The 14,615-nt window shown below is 44.2% G+C and overlaps 1 protein-coding gene across 3 annotated transcripts in view; it reads right to left on the bottom strand.

The window, feature by feature from the left end:
- trappc9 (trafficking protein particle complex subunit 9) overlaps window positions 1–14,615 on the bottom strand; it is a 448,582-nt gene that overhangs the window by 239,575 nt on the left and 194,392 nt on the right. The window lies entirely within an intron of this gene.

Genomic DNA, 14,615 nt, shown 5'->3' with positions numbered 1-14,615 from the left:
ATAAAATAAAAAGCTGTTCACACTCCGATCCGAGATCAGTATTTACTGCTCTGTGGAAGAATCTTGTTTTATTTCTTCAAGCGCTTTCAAAAAACCCGACACAAAAAACAGTACTGATAACTTTTAGAGAAAAAAAGGATTATTTATTGTTAATTCAATGCATTACTATGAGATGTACTTGTTAGTTTAATACCTTACATTATTCAGTTTAATCTGTAAACTCAAAACTAAAATTTATAAACTGACCGACGCGCAGGCCACACCCTCCTCCTTCACCGAGACTGACCGACGCACAGGCCACACCCTCCTCCTTCACCGAGACTGACCGACGCGCAGGCCACCCCCTCCTCCTTCACCGAGACTGACCGACGCGCAGGCCACACCCTCCTCCTTCACCGAGACTGACCGACGCACAGGCCACACCCTCCTCCTTCACCGAGACTGACCGACGCGCAGGCCACCCCCTCCTCCTTCACCGAGACTGACCGACGCGCAGGCCACACCCTCCTCCTTCACCGAGACTGACCGACACGCAGGCCACACCCTCCTCCTTCACCGAGACTGACCGACGCGCAGGCCACACCCTCCTCCTTCACCGAGACTGACCGACGCGCAGGCCGCCCCCTCCTCCTTCACCGAGACTGACCGACGCGCAGGCCGCCCCCTCCTCCTTCACCGAGACTGACCGACACGCAGGCCGCCCCCTCCTGCTTCACCGAGACTGACTGATACACCAACATGCCATTTTATAACTACAGTTGAAAGTGATGAGCATCTCTGAATAACTTGGAGAAGGAAACTTTGCCGGAAGTCAGCGTCTCTCTCTCTCTCTCTCTCTCTCTCTCTCTCTCTCTCTCACACACAGTTATATTTCAGTGACAGAGGGGTGGTTATATATCAGGCAGCAGAAACATTGCAGCTTGGGAATGGAGCAGAAATATCTGCTGTCACAGCATAACCTGGAGACGGGTAATAAAAACTAAGAAATGCAGCCAGGAGAGAAGGTAAAGACACACACACACGAGGATGTGACAGAACATCAATGTATAATTGATCTTAACAGCGATCCAGTTCTTTGTCTGAGAACTTTACGTAGACAAGTCTTCCATCATCTCATCACTGTACGTTTTGCAGAGCTTTCAGTAATGACGACATCTCTGCTCACTCACTCTCTCGCTCGCTCTCTCACACACACACACACACACACACACACACACACAACTGTCTCAGAAACATTACGGCGAAGTGAGATGAGTGAATAAATGACATTGCCATAAAGACTCTGCGTGTGATTTAAACATTACGTTTCATTTAACGGCTCATATAAGAGCTTCATAAATCAGCTGGCTGACTAAATCGCAATTTAGCCGTAATGTTGCTCCAAATGTCTTACCTGAGGCAAATTCACCTCCCAAACCCTGGCTGCTTAAATAGAAATAAAATAAAATAAAAGGAAGTTGCTCATCACACGGAGCAACAAACTACAGTCACGTTCAGGGTAGTACGCCTGACATAAAACACCAGCAAGTGGGAATATTATCATGAAACTAAAATAATAATAAACAGTAAAATGCTTGCACTGGCTGTGGCACGCTGACGGAGTTCACCAAGTCAAGAAAATAAAACGGAGACCATCACAAGCATGAGCGCTCGTCTGCTAAAACGCAACACACCGGTTCAACAAGGGTTCATTTCCTCAAGAGGTTCTCCTTAGAACCGTCTCGGATAGCGAAATAAATTACTTAAATTAACCTTCATTTAACAAGATTTTATTTTACTGAAGCTAGCACACCGATAAACCGAAGGGGAAATCCGCCATCAAAGACTTCCCCATGTTCTATTCCACTGTGCTCTCGCTTATTCCATTCATCAAAAGGTTGTGTTCACTGTTGCTGCTTGGTTACTACAAATTTCAAGATTTACACTTTTTTTTTTTTTTTTTCCTGAGTCTCATGACGACTCGGTTTGTAGAATCAGTGCCGCTGAACTATAAATACTGACACTGGAGCACCAAATCAAAATCAATGGCTCTGTCAAACCATTGAAAACAGAAAAGACAGACATTTAAAAAAAAAAAAATGAAAAAAGAGAGAGAGCAAGCGTGCGAGAGAGAGAGGGAGTGGGATCAGTGCTATTTTTTTCAGCTCAGGGATGCGAACATACTGTATAACATACTGTTCTCTGAAGAACCTACTCAAACGTGTTTGCCAAAACACACACACACTCCTAAACTTTTATACATTTATAACACGAAAACCACTGAGAGGTGAAGTGAAGAACATTGGTTGATTATCTCATGTTCTTCCCATGTCACCCCTCTAGTTGCTGACTTGCACTGGCTCCCTTTCGCAGCTCGTATCAAATTTAAGACCTTGGTGCTAGCTTACTAGGCTCTCAAGGGGTTAGGGCTGGCATACCTCCAGAGACTGATCCACCCCTACACTCTGCTACTACTGGTTACCTGGCCCCTCCTTCTCTCCGCTCCTGCCCAGCCTACTCCCTGTCCTGGTTCCCCGTTGGTGGAATGACCTTCCCGTTGAGGTCAGAACTCCCGACTCCCTGACAGCCTTCAAGCGCAGACTGAAGACTCACCTCTCCCCTGGTTCCCTGCTCACTGTGTTTCGGTCTAGACCAACCCAGGCTGTGTACGGTCTACCCTGGGGTTAGCCGTTTGAGTTCTCTATTTAGTTGCACTTTATATGGTTGGTTTGTTTCCTTGGCTGTTTGAGTATTGCTACTTCAACAGAATATTACACGAGGTATCACGGTCACTTGTTCAGTTGGCACTAGAACTTTCTTGTTGAGAAGCTCAGCACTTCGTGTACCTGACATCTGCACTTCTTGTACGCCGCTCTGGATAAGAACGTCTGCTAAATGCCATGTAATGTAACGTCATTACAATGACACCTGTCAAGGGGTGGGATATATTAGGCAGCAAGAGAACAATCGGTACTCCAAGTTGATGTGTTGGAAGCAGGAAAAACGGGCAAGCAACCATTGGGTCAGATCATGTCCAAAACGCTTGTATGTCTTGATGGGTGTCCCTGGTACGCAGTCGTTAGTACCGGCCAAAATGGCCCAAGGAAGGATGACAGGTGAACCGGTGACCGGGTCATGGACACCCAAGGCTCACTGATACGCATGGGGAGTGAAGGTTAGCCTGTCTGGTCCAATCCCACAGAAGAGTTACTATGAAAGAAAGGTGTCGGAACACACCTTTCTGTGTATGCAGCTGACCGGTCAGAGTGCCCATACTGACCCCTGTCCATCATCAAATGCACCAACAATGAGCAGGTGAGCATCAGACCTGGACCAGGGAGCAATGGAAGAAGGTGAACTGGTCTGGTGAACCACGTTTTCTTTGACATCATGTGGACACCCAGATGCCTGTGGGTCACTTACATGGGGAAGAGATGGCACCAGGATGCACTATGAGAAGAAAGCAAACTGGTGTAGGCAGTGTGATGCTCTGGGCAATGTTCCGCTGGGAAACCTCAGGTCCTGGGGTTCACGTGGAGGTTACCTTAACACGGATCACCTACCTAAACAGTGTTTCAGATCAAGTTCACCCCTTCATGGCAACTGCATCCCCTAATGCCAGTGGCCTCTTTCAGGAGGATAATGAACCCTGACACACGGAACATCACAAAGAGTTCAAGGTGTTGACTTGACCTCCAAATTCTCCAGATCTCAATCCAATCGAGCATCTTTGGGACGTTCTGGAGAAACAGAGCTGATCCATGGAGGCTCCACCTCACAACTTACAGGATTTCAAGAATCTCCTGCTTGCTTATGTCTTGGTGCCAGATACAGAACCACACATGCCTTCAGAGGTCTTATACTAGTGCATCTCAAAAAATTAGAATATTGTGAAAAAGTTCAATATTTTCCATCAGTTATTTAAGAAAGTGAAAATGTTATACATTATAGACTCATTACACAAACTAAAATGTTTCAAGCATTTTTCTATTTTAATCGGTATGGCATACAGTATAAAAACAACAAAAAAACCCTCAATATTAGAATATTTCATTTCGAGTTTGTGTAAAACAGTATGAACGCAGTGTATCTCTCGGTCTAGTTCAGTACACACAACCACAATCATGGGGAAGACTGCTGACTTGACTGTTGTCCAGAAGATGACCACTGATGCCCTCCACAAGGAGAGTAAGCCACAAAAGGTCATTGCTGAAAAGGGTGGCTGGAAAAGGTGCACAAGCAACAGGGATGGCCGCAGTCTTGAGAGGATTGTCAAGAAAAGTTGATTCAAGAACTTGGGAGAGCTTCATGAGGAGTGGACTGAGGCTGGTGTCAGTGTATCAAGACCCATCACGAACAGACATCTTCAAGAAAGGGGATACAACTTTCGCATTCCTAATATCAAGCTACTCCTGAGCCAGAGACAATGTCAGAAGTGTCTTATCTGGGCTAAGGAGAGAAAGAAATGGACTGTTGCTCAGTGGTCCAAAGTCCTCTTTTCAGATGAAAGTACATTTTGCATTTAATTTGGAAATCACGGTTCTAGAGTCTGGAGGAAGAGTGGAGAGGCACAGAATCCAAGGTGTTTGAAGCCCAGTGTGAAGTTTCCACAGTCTGTGATGATTTGGGGTGCCATGTCATCTGCTGGTGTTGGTCCACTGTATTTTATCAAGTCCAAAGTCAACACAGCCATCTACCAGGAGATTTTAGAGCGCTTCATGCTTCCGTCTGCTGACGAGCTTTTTGGAGATGCTGATTTCCTTTTCCAGCAGGACTTGGCACCTACCCACAGTGCCAAAACTACTACCAAATGGTTTGCTGACCATGATATTACTGCGTTTGACTGGCCAGTCAACTTGCCTGACCTGAACCCCATAGAGAACCTATGGGGTATTGTCAAGAGGGAGATGAGAAACACCCGACCCAAAAATACAGATACGCTGAAGGCCGCTATCAAAGCAACCTGGGCTTCAATAACACCTCAGCAGTGCCACAGACTGATCACCTCCATGCCACACCGCATTGATACAGTAATTCATGGTAAAGGAGCCCCAACCAAGTATTGAGTGTATAAATGAATATACTTTTCAGAAGTTGGACATTTTCTGTATTGTAAATCCTTTTTTTTTTTTTTATTGATCTTTGGGAATATTCTAATAATTCGAGATACTGGATTTCTGATTTTCATGAGCTATAAGCCACAATCATCAAAATTAAAGCAAAAAAGGCTTTAAATATTTCACTTTACATGTAATGAATATATATGAAAGTTTACCTTTTTGAATTAAATTGTGAAAAAAGAGGAACTTTTTCATGGTATTCTAATTTTTTGAGATGCACGAGTAGAGTCCAGGCCTCGATGGGTCACAGCTGTTTCATGTACACATTGCATGCTCACATTTGCGTTAGCAGATTAGCAATGCTCACTGGACTAGCTACATTGACTCTTGCTTCCTGTCTGGATATAAGGTGCATTGCATCTTTTTTCTTTTCATGAACTGTGCCCCGAGAATGCTCAGTAGCCGAAAGGGCCAAAACTCTGCAGCATAAGAGACGGCCTACGGTCTGTCATATGGTCAGTTTCCACCAGTTCAAGGAAAAAAGGCTGCCGAGAGTCTGTTTATACATTTCTCTACAGTGTACTTTTTTTGAACTCTCGTCTCTCAGAGCCTGGAAATGCCATTGCAGTCTGTCGGCTGAATAATTTACACTCGCTGTGTGTGTGCGCACGCACGCGTGTGAGATAACTCCAAATAAAAATTAGCTTTATTCACAGAAACCAAGCAACACAAACAGGAAATGAAGCATACAATGCAAAATAAGCAATTTAATTAAAAGCGCTGCTGTGTCCTCGATGAATCTGACAATGACTCAATTCCCGCTGCGTTCTGACTGGGAAGCTGGAGCTGCGTTTTATTCTGGATCAGCTGCCTGAGTAGTCTCATTCGTAAAGCTTTCAAGGTAGATAACCTGACTTGTTCCGTTGCAACACAGAGTACGGCACGTACATTTTTGTATGATTGGAAGGGATTAAAGGGGACGTATGACGACAATCTCACGGTTTCAGTGCTCGTGCACATACAGCACATGTAAAGAAATGCTGGAGACCAAAAATGGCTCCGTCTCGGGTCCAGTGAGTGCAGTTTTATGCGGAAATGAGCTGTAGGTTTTACTGAGCATCTTCCAGAACCAGCCACAGTTCTTCTAGACACTTTGACTGTCACACTCGCGTCTTCCTTTGGCACCAAAACCCAGCAGCCTTCATTATGTTTTCTTTTTTCATCTGAAAAGTGCTCTCTTATGGAATATGCTGCTTAGATACAAACCTTTTTTTCTGTAACATTTAATTTCGTGCTGGAAAACAAACGTTTGGACTCTAAAATCTTTCTGTAATGTTTTGACTCGATAATGTAGAAGTAATAAAATAGAAATCTAAAAGTTCGTACGAGGGGGAAGGCCCGTTTCTTTTGTGCTGCCTAGATCAGAAAACACGATTCAACAAGCTGTTCGGATTTGACTTTCCTCGTTACCAAGAAAAAGCAGCTCATTAGAATTACATCAACCCCTCCCCTCCCCCATCTGAGGATCTCTACCCGTGGCTTGAGAGAACTGCCTTTGTCAAAGTGTGCCATATTTTTCCTCTCACAAGTTCCAGGCTCGTTAACATTACATCAATATGAATTATTATTATTATGAATACCATCAACTTCTCCTATCATCTTACGACCCGCCATCTCTATCTCCTGCCATGCTGAGATGCACTGTCTTGTTCTCCTGTCATCTTGAGGCTCACCATCTCCATCTCCTGCCATCCTGAGACCGATTGTCCTCTTATCCTGGCATCTTGAGACCCACCATATCTCCTGCCATCCTGAAATGCACCGTCTTATTCTCCTGGCGTCTTGAGGCCCACCATCTCCTGCCATGCTGAGACTCATCATCTGTCATCCTGAGATGCACCATCTCATTCTCCTGCCATCTCGAGGCCCACCATCTCAGTCTCCTGCCATCCTGAAACCGATAGTCTTATTCTCCTACCATCTTGAGGCCCACCATCTCCGTCTCCTGCCATCCTGAGACTGATCGTCCTCTTATCCTGGCATCTTGAAGCCCACCATATCTCCTGCCATGCTGAGACTCGTCTCCTTCTTCTGCCATCCTGAGATGCGCCATCTCATTCTCCTGCCATCTCAAGGCCCACCATCCTGAGACTGATCGTCCCCTTATACCGGCATCTTGAAGCCCACCATATCTCCTGCCATGCTGAGACTCATTGTCTTCTCCTTCTGCCATCCTGAGATGGTGCATCTCAGGATGGCGCATCTCATTCTCCTACCATCTCAAGGCCCACCATCTTCATTTCCTGCCATCCTGAGACCGATCGTCTTCTTATCCCGACATCTTGAAGCCCACCATATCTCCTGCCATGCTGAGACTCATCATCTCCTCCTTCTGCCATCCTGAGATGGTGCATCTCAGGATGGCACATCTCATTCTCCTGCCATCTCAAGGCCCACCATCCTGAGACTGATCGTCCCCTTATACCGGCATCTTGAAGCCCACCATATCTCCTGCCATGCTGAGACTCATCGTCTTCTCCTTCTGCCATCCTGAGATGGTGCATCTCAGGATGGCGCATCTCATTCTCCTGCCATCTCAAGGCCCACCATCTTCATTTCCTGCCATCCTGAGACCGATCGTCTTATTATCCCGGCATCTTGAAGCCCACCATATCTCCTGCCATGCTGAGACTCATCATCTCCTCCTTCTGTCATCCTGAGATGGTGCATCTCAGGACGGCGCATCTCCTTCTCCTGCCATCTCAAGGCCCACCATCTCCGTTTCCTGCTATCCTGAGACCGATCGTCTTCTTATCCCGGCATCTTCAGACCCACCATCTCCTTCTATAATCTTATAAGGCCCATCATTTCTATCTCTTGCCATCTTGAAGTCCAGCATTCTCCACCTCCTGCCATCTTGAGGCCCACCATCTCTGCTTCCTGCTGTCTCTATGAACACCATCACCATCTCTTTCCTCTACCATGTGAAGGCCCAGCATGTCCACCTCCTGTCATCCTGAGACCCTCCCTATCCTTCTCCTCCCCGTGTTCTAATGTCACCTCTGTATGGACTTTTTATACATGTGTTGCTTTGCTCTGAGGTCTGTGTTGGAATAAAGTGTAAATTAAAAAAAAAAAAATACATTAAAAATTACATCAAAGCGAAATAAGCACAGGAACTGCTTTGTCATCAGCTGCACAGAGCAGCACACGTTGTTACATCGTCCTCTGAGGCTGGGGGTCATGAGAGTGAGTAGACTGTATATTTTTGATGGTAACGTCCCAGCTACATTAGGCAAAAACCTGTTTGCGTCTCTAACCACTTTTTGTCTGACTGCTTTTCCAACGCAGGACCGGCAACGAAATTGCCCCTAAAAGAGGAATCAGTACGAACGGTCCATGGCAAAACTGTAGACAAGGGAAATGTAAGTGTTTAAAAAATAATTATGCAGGGTGTTCCTTGGGATATTTAGCACTAATTAACGCTAACAGCCGAGGTAATCTATGTATGCTAATTTTCTCGAAAGATATTGGCTTCACTTCCTGCAGGATCCACAATACCGTTAAGACTATTAGTTGGTTTGTTGGTTGAAGATTAACTTGATCTTCTCACGTTTTTAAATAACTTGAGATGCTTTTGTAAAAAGTTTGTGATTCCATTTTAATAATAATAATAAATAAACTCTGTTCTTTTTTTCCCCCCCTCATGCTATTTGGATAGCATGGTATGGAGAACAGGCTGATTTTGTGGCTATGTATTTCAATTTAAATACGCAAACAGCTTTACTCTGATTGGCTAACATCCAAGTCTGCCAGCCACACCCAGAGTGATGCTACTTACATATTTAAATTTAAAGGCACAGCCACAAAAGTCAGCCTGTCTGATCCATACCATGCTAAAATGACATGAGAAAGAAAGAAGACGGAAAAAAAAAAGAACCAAGGCATCGCAAACTTGACATCTCAAGGAATAATATAAAATAATTGAAGAGGGGTATAGTACACTTGCTGGCCACTTTAATAGGAACTTGTTGTTGATTCTAAGGGTGTATTCACACCTACGTTGTTTGGTCCGGACCTTTTGGGTTGGTCTGAATACAAACCACCGAACTCTGGTCCGGACCAAACAAGCGGACCGAGACCGAGCTGCAAGGTCGGACTCGGTCCGGACCAAAGGAACCCTGGTGCGGATCTTTTGGAGGTGTGAAAGCAGACCGGACCTAATCCAACAGTTTTGCTTTTTTGTACCTCGGGAGCTTCCGTCGTTTGTCGGGCATTATGGGAAACAGAGTCTTGACACTTCACCGCAAAGTGCAAACACTGTTTCGGTTGTCAAGGGAACCTTACAACAATCGTTCAGTCATTCAGACCAGTGGCAGGCTAGACTACGGAGTACAAAAAAACGAGCAGGGGGCAAACGTGGGCCGAGGAAGAAACGCGCACCCTTGTGGATATATGGGCAGATGTCTGAGCTTTTGGAGAGAACACACAAAAATGGCGACGTGTTTGCTGTATTCAGTGAGAAAATGAAGGAGAAGGGGTTCACGCGCTCCCCAGAACAATGTCGGCTAAAAGTGAAGAAACTCCGTCAGACCTACATTAAAATCAGGGACATTCTTTCAAAAAGTGGCAGCACTAGCGACGCAAAAAAGAAATTCATCTATTGCGTGAAGAGCCAGAACTGTCACAACATGATGTGCGCTCATCAGCGCTATCCTCCGTCGCCGCCTTGCCCTTTGTCGTCGTCGTTGATAAATTACTTGTACAACAGCATAGTAATCGCACAATTGTGAAAACAGTAAAAACGGGAAAAAACATATAGCTTTGATGACATTAAAAAGAACAACAGCACGGAAAGCCTCCATGACTACTTTTGAACTTAACGCTTTGTGCGCGTGTCGTCTCTGACCAATAGCTGAACGACCTCAGGTCGCGTGGCTTTGTTGACAGATTTTGGTCCGCTTACTAAAATGTCCAGTGTGAAAGCGAACCGCACCAAAATGAAAAAAAAAAAAAAATTTGGTTCGGACCAAAGCAAGTGAACTATCGAACTATCCTGGTCTGAATACACCCTAAGATCCCTGTTCTTGGCTGCAGGAGTGGAACCCAATGCGTTCTGTTCTGCTGTTGCACGCTGAGATGCTTTTCTGCTCACCACGGTTGTAAAGAGTGATTATATGAGTTACTGTATCCTTCTCGGCAAAAAAGCTCAAACCAATCTGTCCATTTTCCTCGGACCTCTCATCAACAAGGCGTTTGTTTCCACCCACAGAACTGTCGCTCATTCACTCGCTCGATGATTTTTTTTTCGCACCATTCAACGTAAACTCGACAGACTGTCATGTGAGAAAACCCATCAGCAGGAGATCAGCAGTTTCAAACCAGTCCATCTGGCTCAAACCAGCACCCATGCCCCAGTGAAAGAAAGTCACATTTCACTGCGAGATCACAATTTTTCCCGTTCTGATGTTCGACGTGAACGCAAACTGAAGCTCTTGATTTCCAGCTGTATGATTTGATGCATTGTGCTGCCGTCAAGGGATCGGCTGATTCGAGAACTGCATCAAACGGCAGGTGGGTGTGTGTGTGTTCCTAATAAAGTAAACAGCGTGTGTCTCATTTTTAAGATGGAGCTGAATTTTAACGAGGATTTGGCTTCGGATTCTGAACCTTTTGGTTTGGTCACTTGAATTAGCTACAAATATACGGGTCCGTCTCAGAAACTGGTCTCTCCTTTGGGACATTATGGTCAAAAAATAAATTTAATTTTATTATTTTTTTTGCATTTACCTAATACTCAATGTTTCTTTTGTCATGTTTAATAAGAATAAAGATAGCATCTTGCTTTATCTGGCCTCCACTGTGGAAAATTTTTTGATTACAATTCAAATGCTTTTGTAAAATTGATTTCCATATAAAATAACTCCATCATGAAGAATTAAAGCCCCTCCTTCACAGAGGAGTGAAAATATTGAATAAATTTCCTCTTTTTGATAACTTGGGTTAAAAATGCCAAGTTATGATGACTGAATTGATTATTCACTTAAATATGAATAATATGATACATTTTGGGGATTTGATACGGCGAAATAGGAGACAGTGGAAAAATCAAGAACACACCGGAAAGATGAGAATAACGGCGGCGGTAAAAGAACAGCGACTGTACCGGCTGAAGGTCGCGCGGGTCTCTGCTGCGGCGCGTGAGCAACGGGACATCACTACCGCACCGGACGGAGCGCGAGGCGGGGGCGGGGCAAAATGACTGGCTGTAGATTCTATCAAAAGTTCGATCTAAATTGACCATGGTTGCAAAATATTGGCCAAAAATACGCAAACCCTACGAAATATGAAAGTAAGATGAAAAAGAAACATTCTATTGCCTTATACTGCAAGACTAAAACAAAATAAAACCGTCAAAACTCACCTTTTCAGTGATAACGTCCGAACAGATCACCCGCGTAACAGAAAGACCGCAAATGGAAGCACGATCAGCTTCTAACTGTTGGAGTGGAAAATTCCATTCTACACATGCAAATTGTTAACGTGTGTCCTTCCCCGCACACAAATAACACGCTACGGTAAAAAATAGACCACGACTCATTTTATAGCTCAGAAATTCATACAAGACCAGCTACCATCGTAACATATTCTGTAAGAAACATATTCTATACCTAACTTTCAGCTTTCGTTTTAAAAAACAAAATCGCACATTTATAACTAAATGTTTATATGGCGTAGTGATTTTAAGTTACTACTTTTGGTGAGGTCGTGACCTTGACCCTGAGGCTTTCCGTTTAGATCAAAACACGCGATCGTATTGGTTTTGGGTTTGCGGAAAATGGAGTTACGACGGTGATGAAATATTTTGCATGATATTTTATTACGGTTATGATTATTCTGTGAGCGCACCAATCCTTAGGTGTATAAAGTTGCAACTTAAAATACGATTAGTGATAACTGTAGACTTTTCAGTGGACTACAACCTTTAAGGGAACGCGATGTCATCAACCGTTTATCATGTCCCAGATCAAGCCGCCATTTTTCCACAAATTTGCAGAATGTTTGCCAAATTCTGAAAAGAGTATTCACATCAAAGATTTAGTTTTATCTGGATTATTCCTTTCATCATTTTATTTCAAATTAAAACCAACATCACCATTCAAAACCATATAGTTTATTGACTGAGTATATTTAGTGGGCTACCCCCACAGCACCCAGTTTCTGAGACAGACCCATATATGTCGAAGAAGAAAGAAAAAAAAAATAACATGGAATATTTTTGTTCATGTTAATTTTTTATACAACCCCGATTCCAAAAAAGTTGGGACAAAGTACAAATTGTAAATAAAAATGGAATACAATGATGTGGAAGTTTCAAAATTCCATATTTTATTCAGAATAGAACATAGATGACAGATCAAATGTTTAAACTGAGAAAATGTATCATTTAAAGAGAAAAATTAGGTGATTTTAAATTTCATGACAACAACGCATCTCAAAAAAGTTGGGACAAGGCCATGTTTCCCACTGTGAGACATCCCCTTTTCTCTTTACAACAGTCTGTAAACGTCTGGGGACTGAGGAGACAAGTTGCTCAAGTTTAGGGATAGGAATGTTAACCCATTCTTGTCTAATGTAGGATTCTAGTTGCTCAACTGTCTTAGGTCTTTTTTGTCGTATCTTCCGTTTTATGATGCGCCAAATGTTTTCTATGGGTGAAAGATCTGGACTGCAGGCTGGCCAGTTCAGTACCCGGACCCTTCTTCTACGCAGCCATGATGCTGTAACTGATGCAGTATGTGGTTTGGCATTGTCATGTTGGAAAATGCAAGGTCTTCCCTGAAAGAGACGTCGTCTGGATGGGAGAATATGTTGCTCTAGAACCTGGATATACCTTTCAGCACTGATGGTGTCTTTCCAGATGTGTAAGCTGCCCATGCCACATGCACTAATGCAACCCCATACCATCAGAGATGCAGGCTTCTGAACTGAGCGCTGATGACAACTTGGGTCGTCCTTCTCCTCTTTAGTCCGAATGACACGGCGTCCCTGATTTCCGTAAAGAACTTTAAATTTTGATTCGTCTGACCACAGAACAGTTTTCCACTTTGCCACAGTCCATTTTAAATGAGCCTTGGCCCAGAGAAGACGTCTGCGCTTCTGGATCATGTTTAGATACGGCTTCTTCTTTGAACTATAGGGTTTTAGCTGGCAACGGCGGATGGCACGGTGAATTGTGTTCACAGATAATGTTCTCTGGAAATATTCCTGAGCCCATTTTGTGATTTCCAATACAGAAGCATGCCTGTATGTGATGCAGTGCCATCTAAGGGCCCGAAGATCACGGGCACCCAGTATGGTTTTCCAGCCTTGACCCTTACGCACAGAGATTCTTCCAGATTCTCTGAATCTTTTGATGATATTATGCACTGTAGATGATATGTTCATATTCTGCAATTTTACACTGTCGAACTCCTTTCTGATATTGCTCCACTATTTGTCGGTGCAAAATTAGGGGGATTGGTGATCCTCTTCCCATCTTTACTTCTGAGAGCTGCTGCCACTCCAAGATGCTCTTTTTATACCCAGTCATGTTAATGACCTATTGCCAATTGACCTAATGACTTGCAGTTTGGTCAGGCCCGGCGCCAGGAACAGTTTACTAAGGAGGCAATTAGAAATCGCAAGGGGGCAAATATTTTTCATATAGTGTGTAGTAGTGATGGCGGTCTGACAACGTGTTTCAAACAATTAACTGCGCCAACCACAAAACCACGGCCCCGAAGATTGCTTTAGTCCGGGAAAATCATGTGACATGACCAGGGCAGTTGCGCTTTATCAACCCCCGTGCCCACCTGTTAACCCTCCCCTCCAATTTTCTCACAGACATGCGGTACAACCGGAAAGATGCCAAACATAAAACAACACACACAAACCTACAGGCAAGTCCTTTACATTTAAAATACATACAAATAGCTCCGCGGCATGAAAACAAAACGTCAATGCAAGTCTAAGGTACTTGGCTCGGCGGCCAAAATCATAATTTAAAAAAAATCAACAGACCCCGCGGCTGCACCAGTAATAGCCTTCCTGACTCGCACCGAGTCAACGCTAACCACTTAATCCGCGATCCCAGTTTAGGCGTGTAGGGGACTAAACACTCTGAAGTGATGAATTTTCACCCCCGCTGCATGGGGGGTGACGTCAACGACACATATTCTTACGCCATTTGCGCACAAAGCGGACCATATATGAACACATACACCAACATAAACGGAGATAAACTTAGCCTACAAAGAAAGAAAATGGATTCACAATACTGTGATTGAATTCATTTAATTCGGTGGGGGGGAAGACTACTCCCGTAAACTTGACTGCATATTACAGGATATTGCAGGGACAGTGCACTTGTGTCATAACAACCAATCAGATTTGGGGGCGTCGTGGCTCAGGTGGATAAGGCGCCATACCATAAATCCGGGGACCCAGGTTCGATTCCGGCCCGAGGTCATTTCCCGATCCCTCCCCGTCTCTCTCTCCCGCTCATTTCCTGTCTCTACACTGTCCTATCCAATA

The sequence above is a fragment of the Neoarius graeffei genome, chromosome 2, assembly GCF_027579695.1.
Source record: "Neoarius graeffei isolate fNeoGra1 chromosome 2, fNeoGra1.pri, whole genome shotgun sequence".
NCBI classification, from domain to species: domain Eukaryota; kingdom Metazoa; phylum Chordata; class Actinopteri; order Siluriformes; family Ariidae; genus Neoarius; species Neoarius graeffei.
This window is presented reverse-complemented; position numbering and strand designations above follow the sequence as displayed.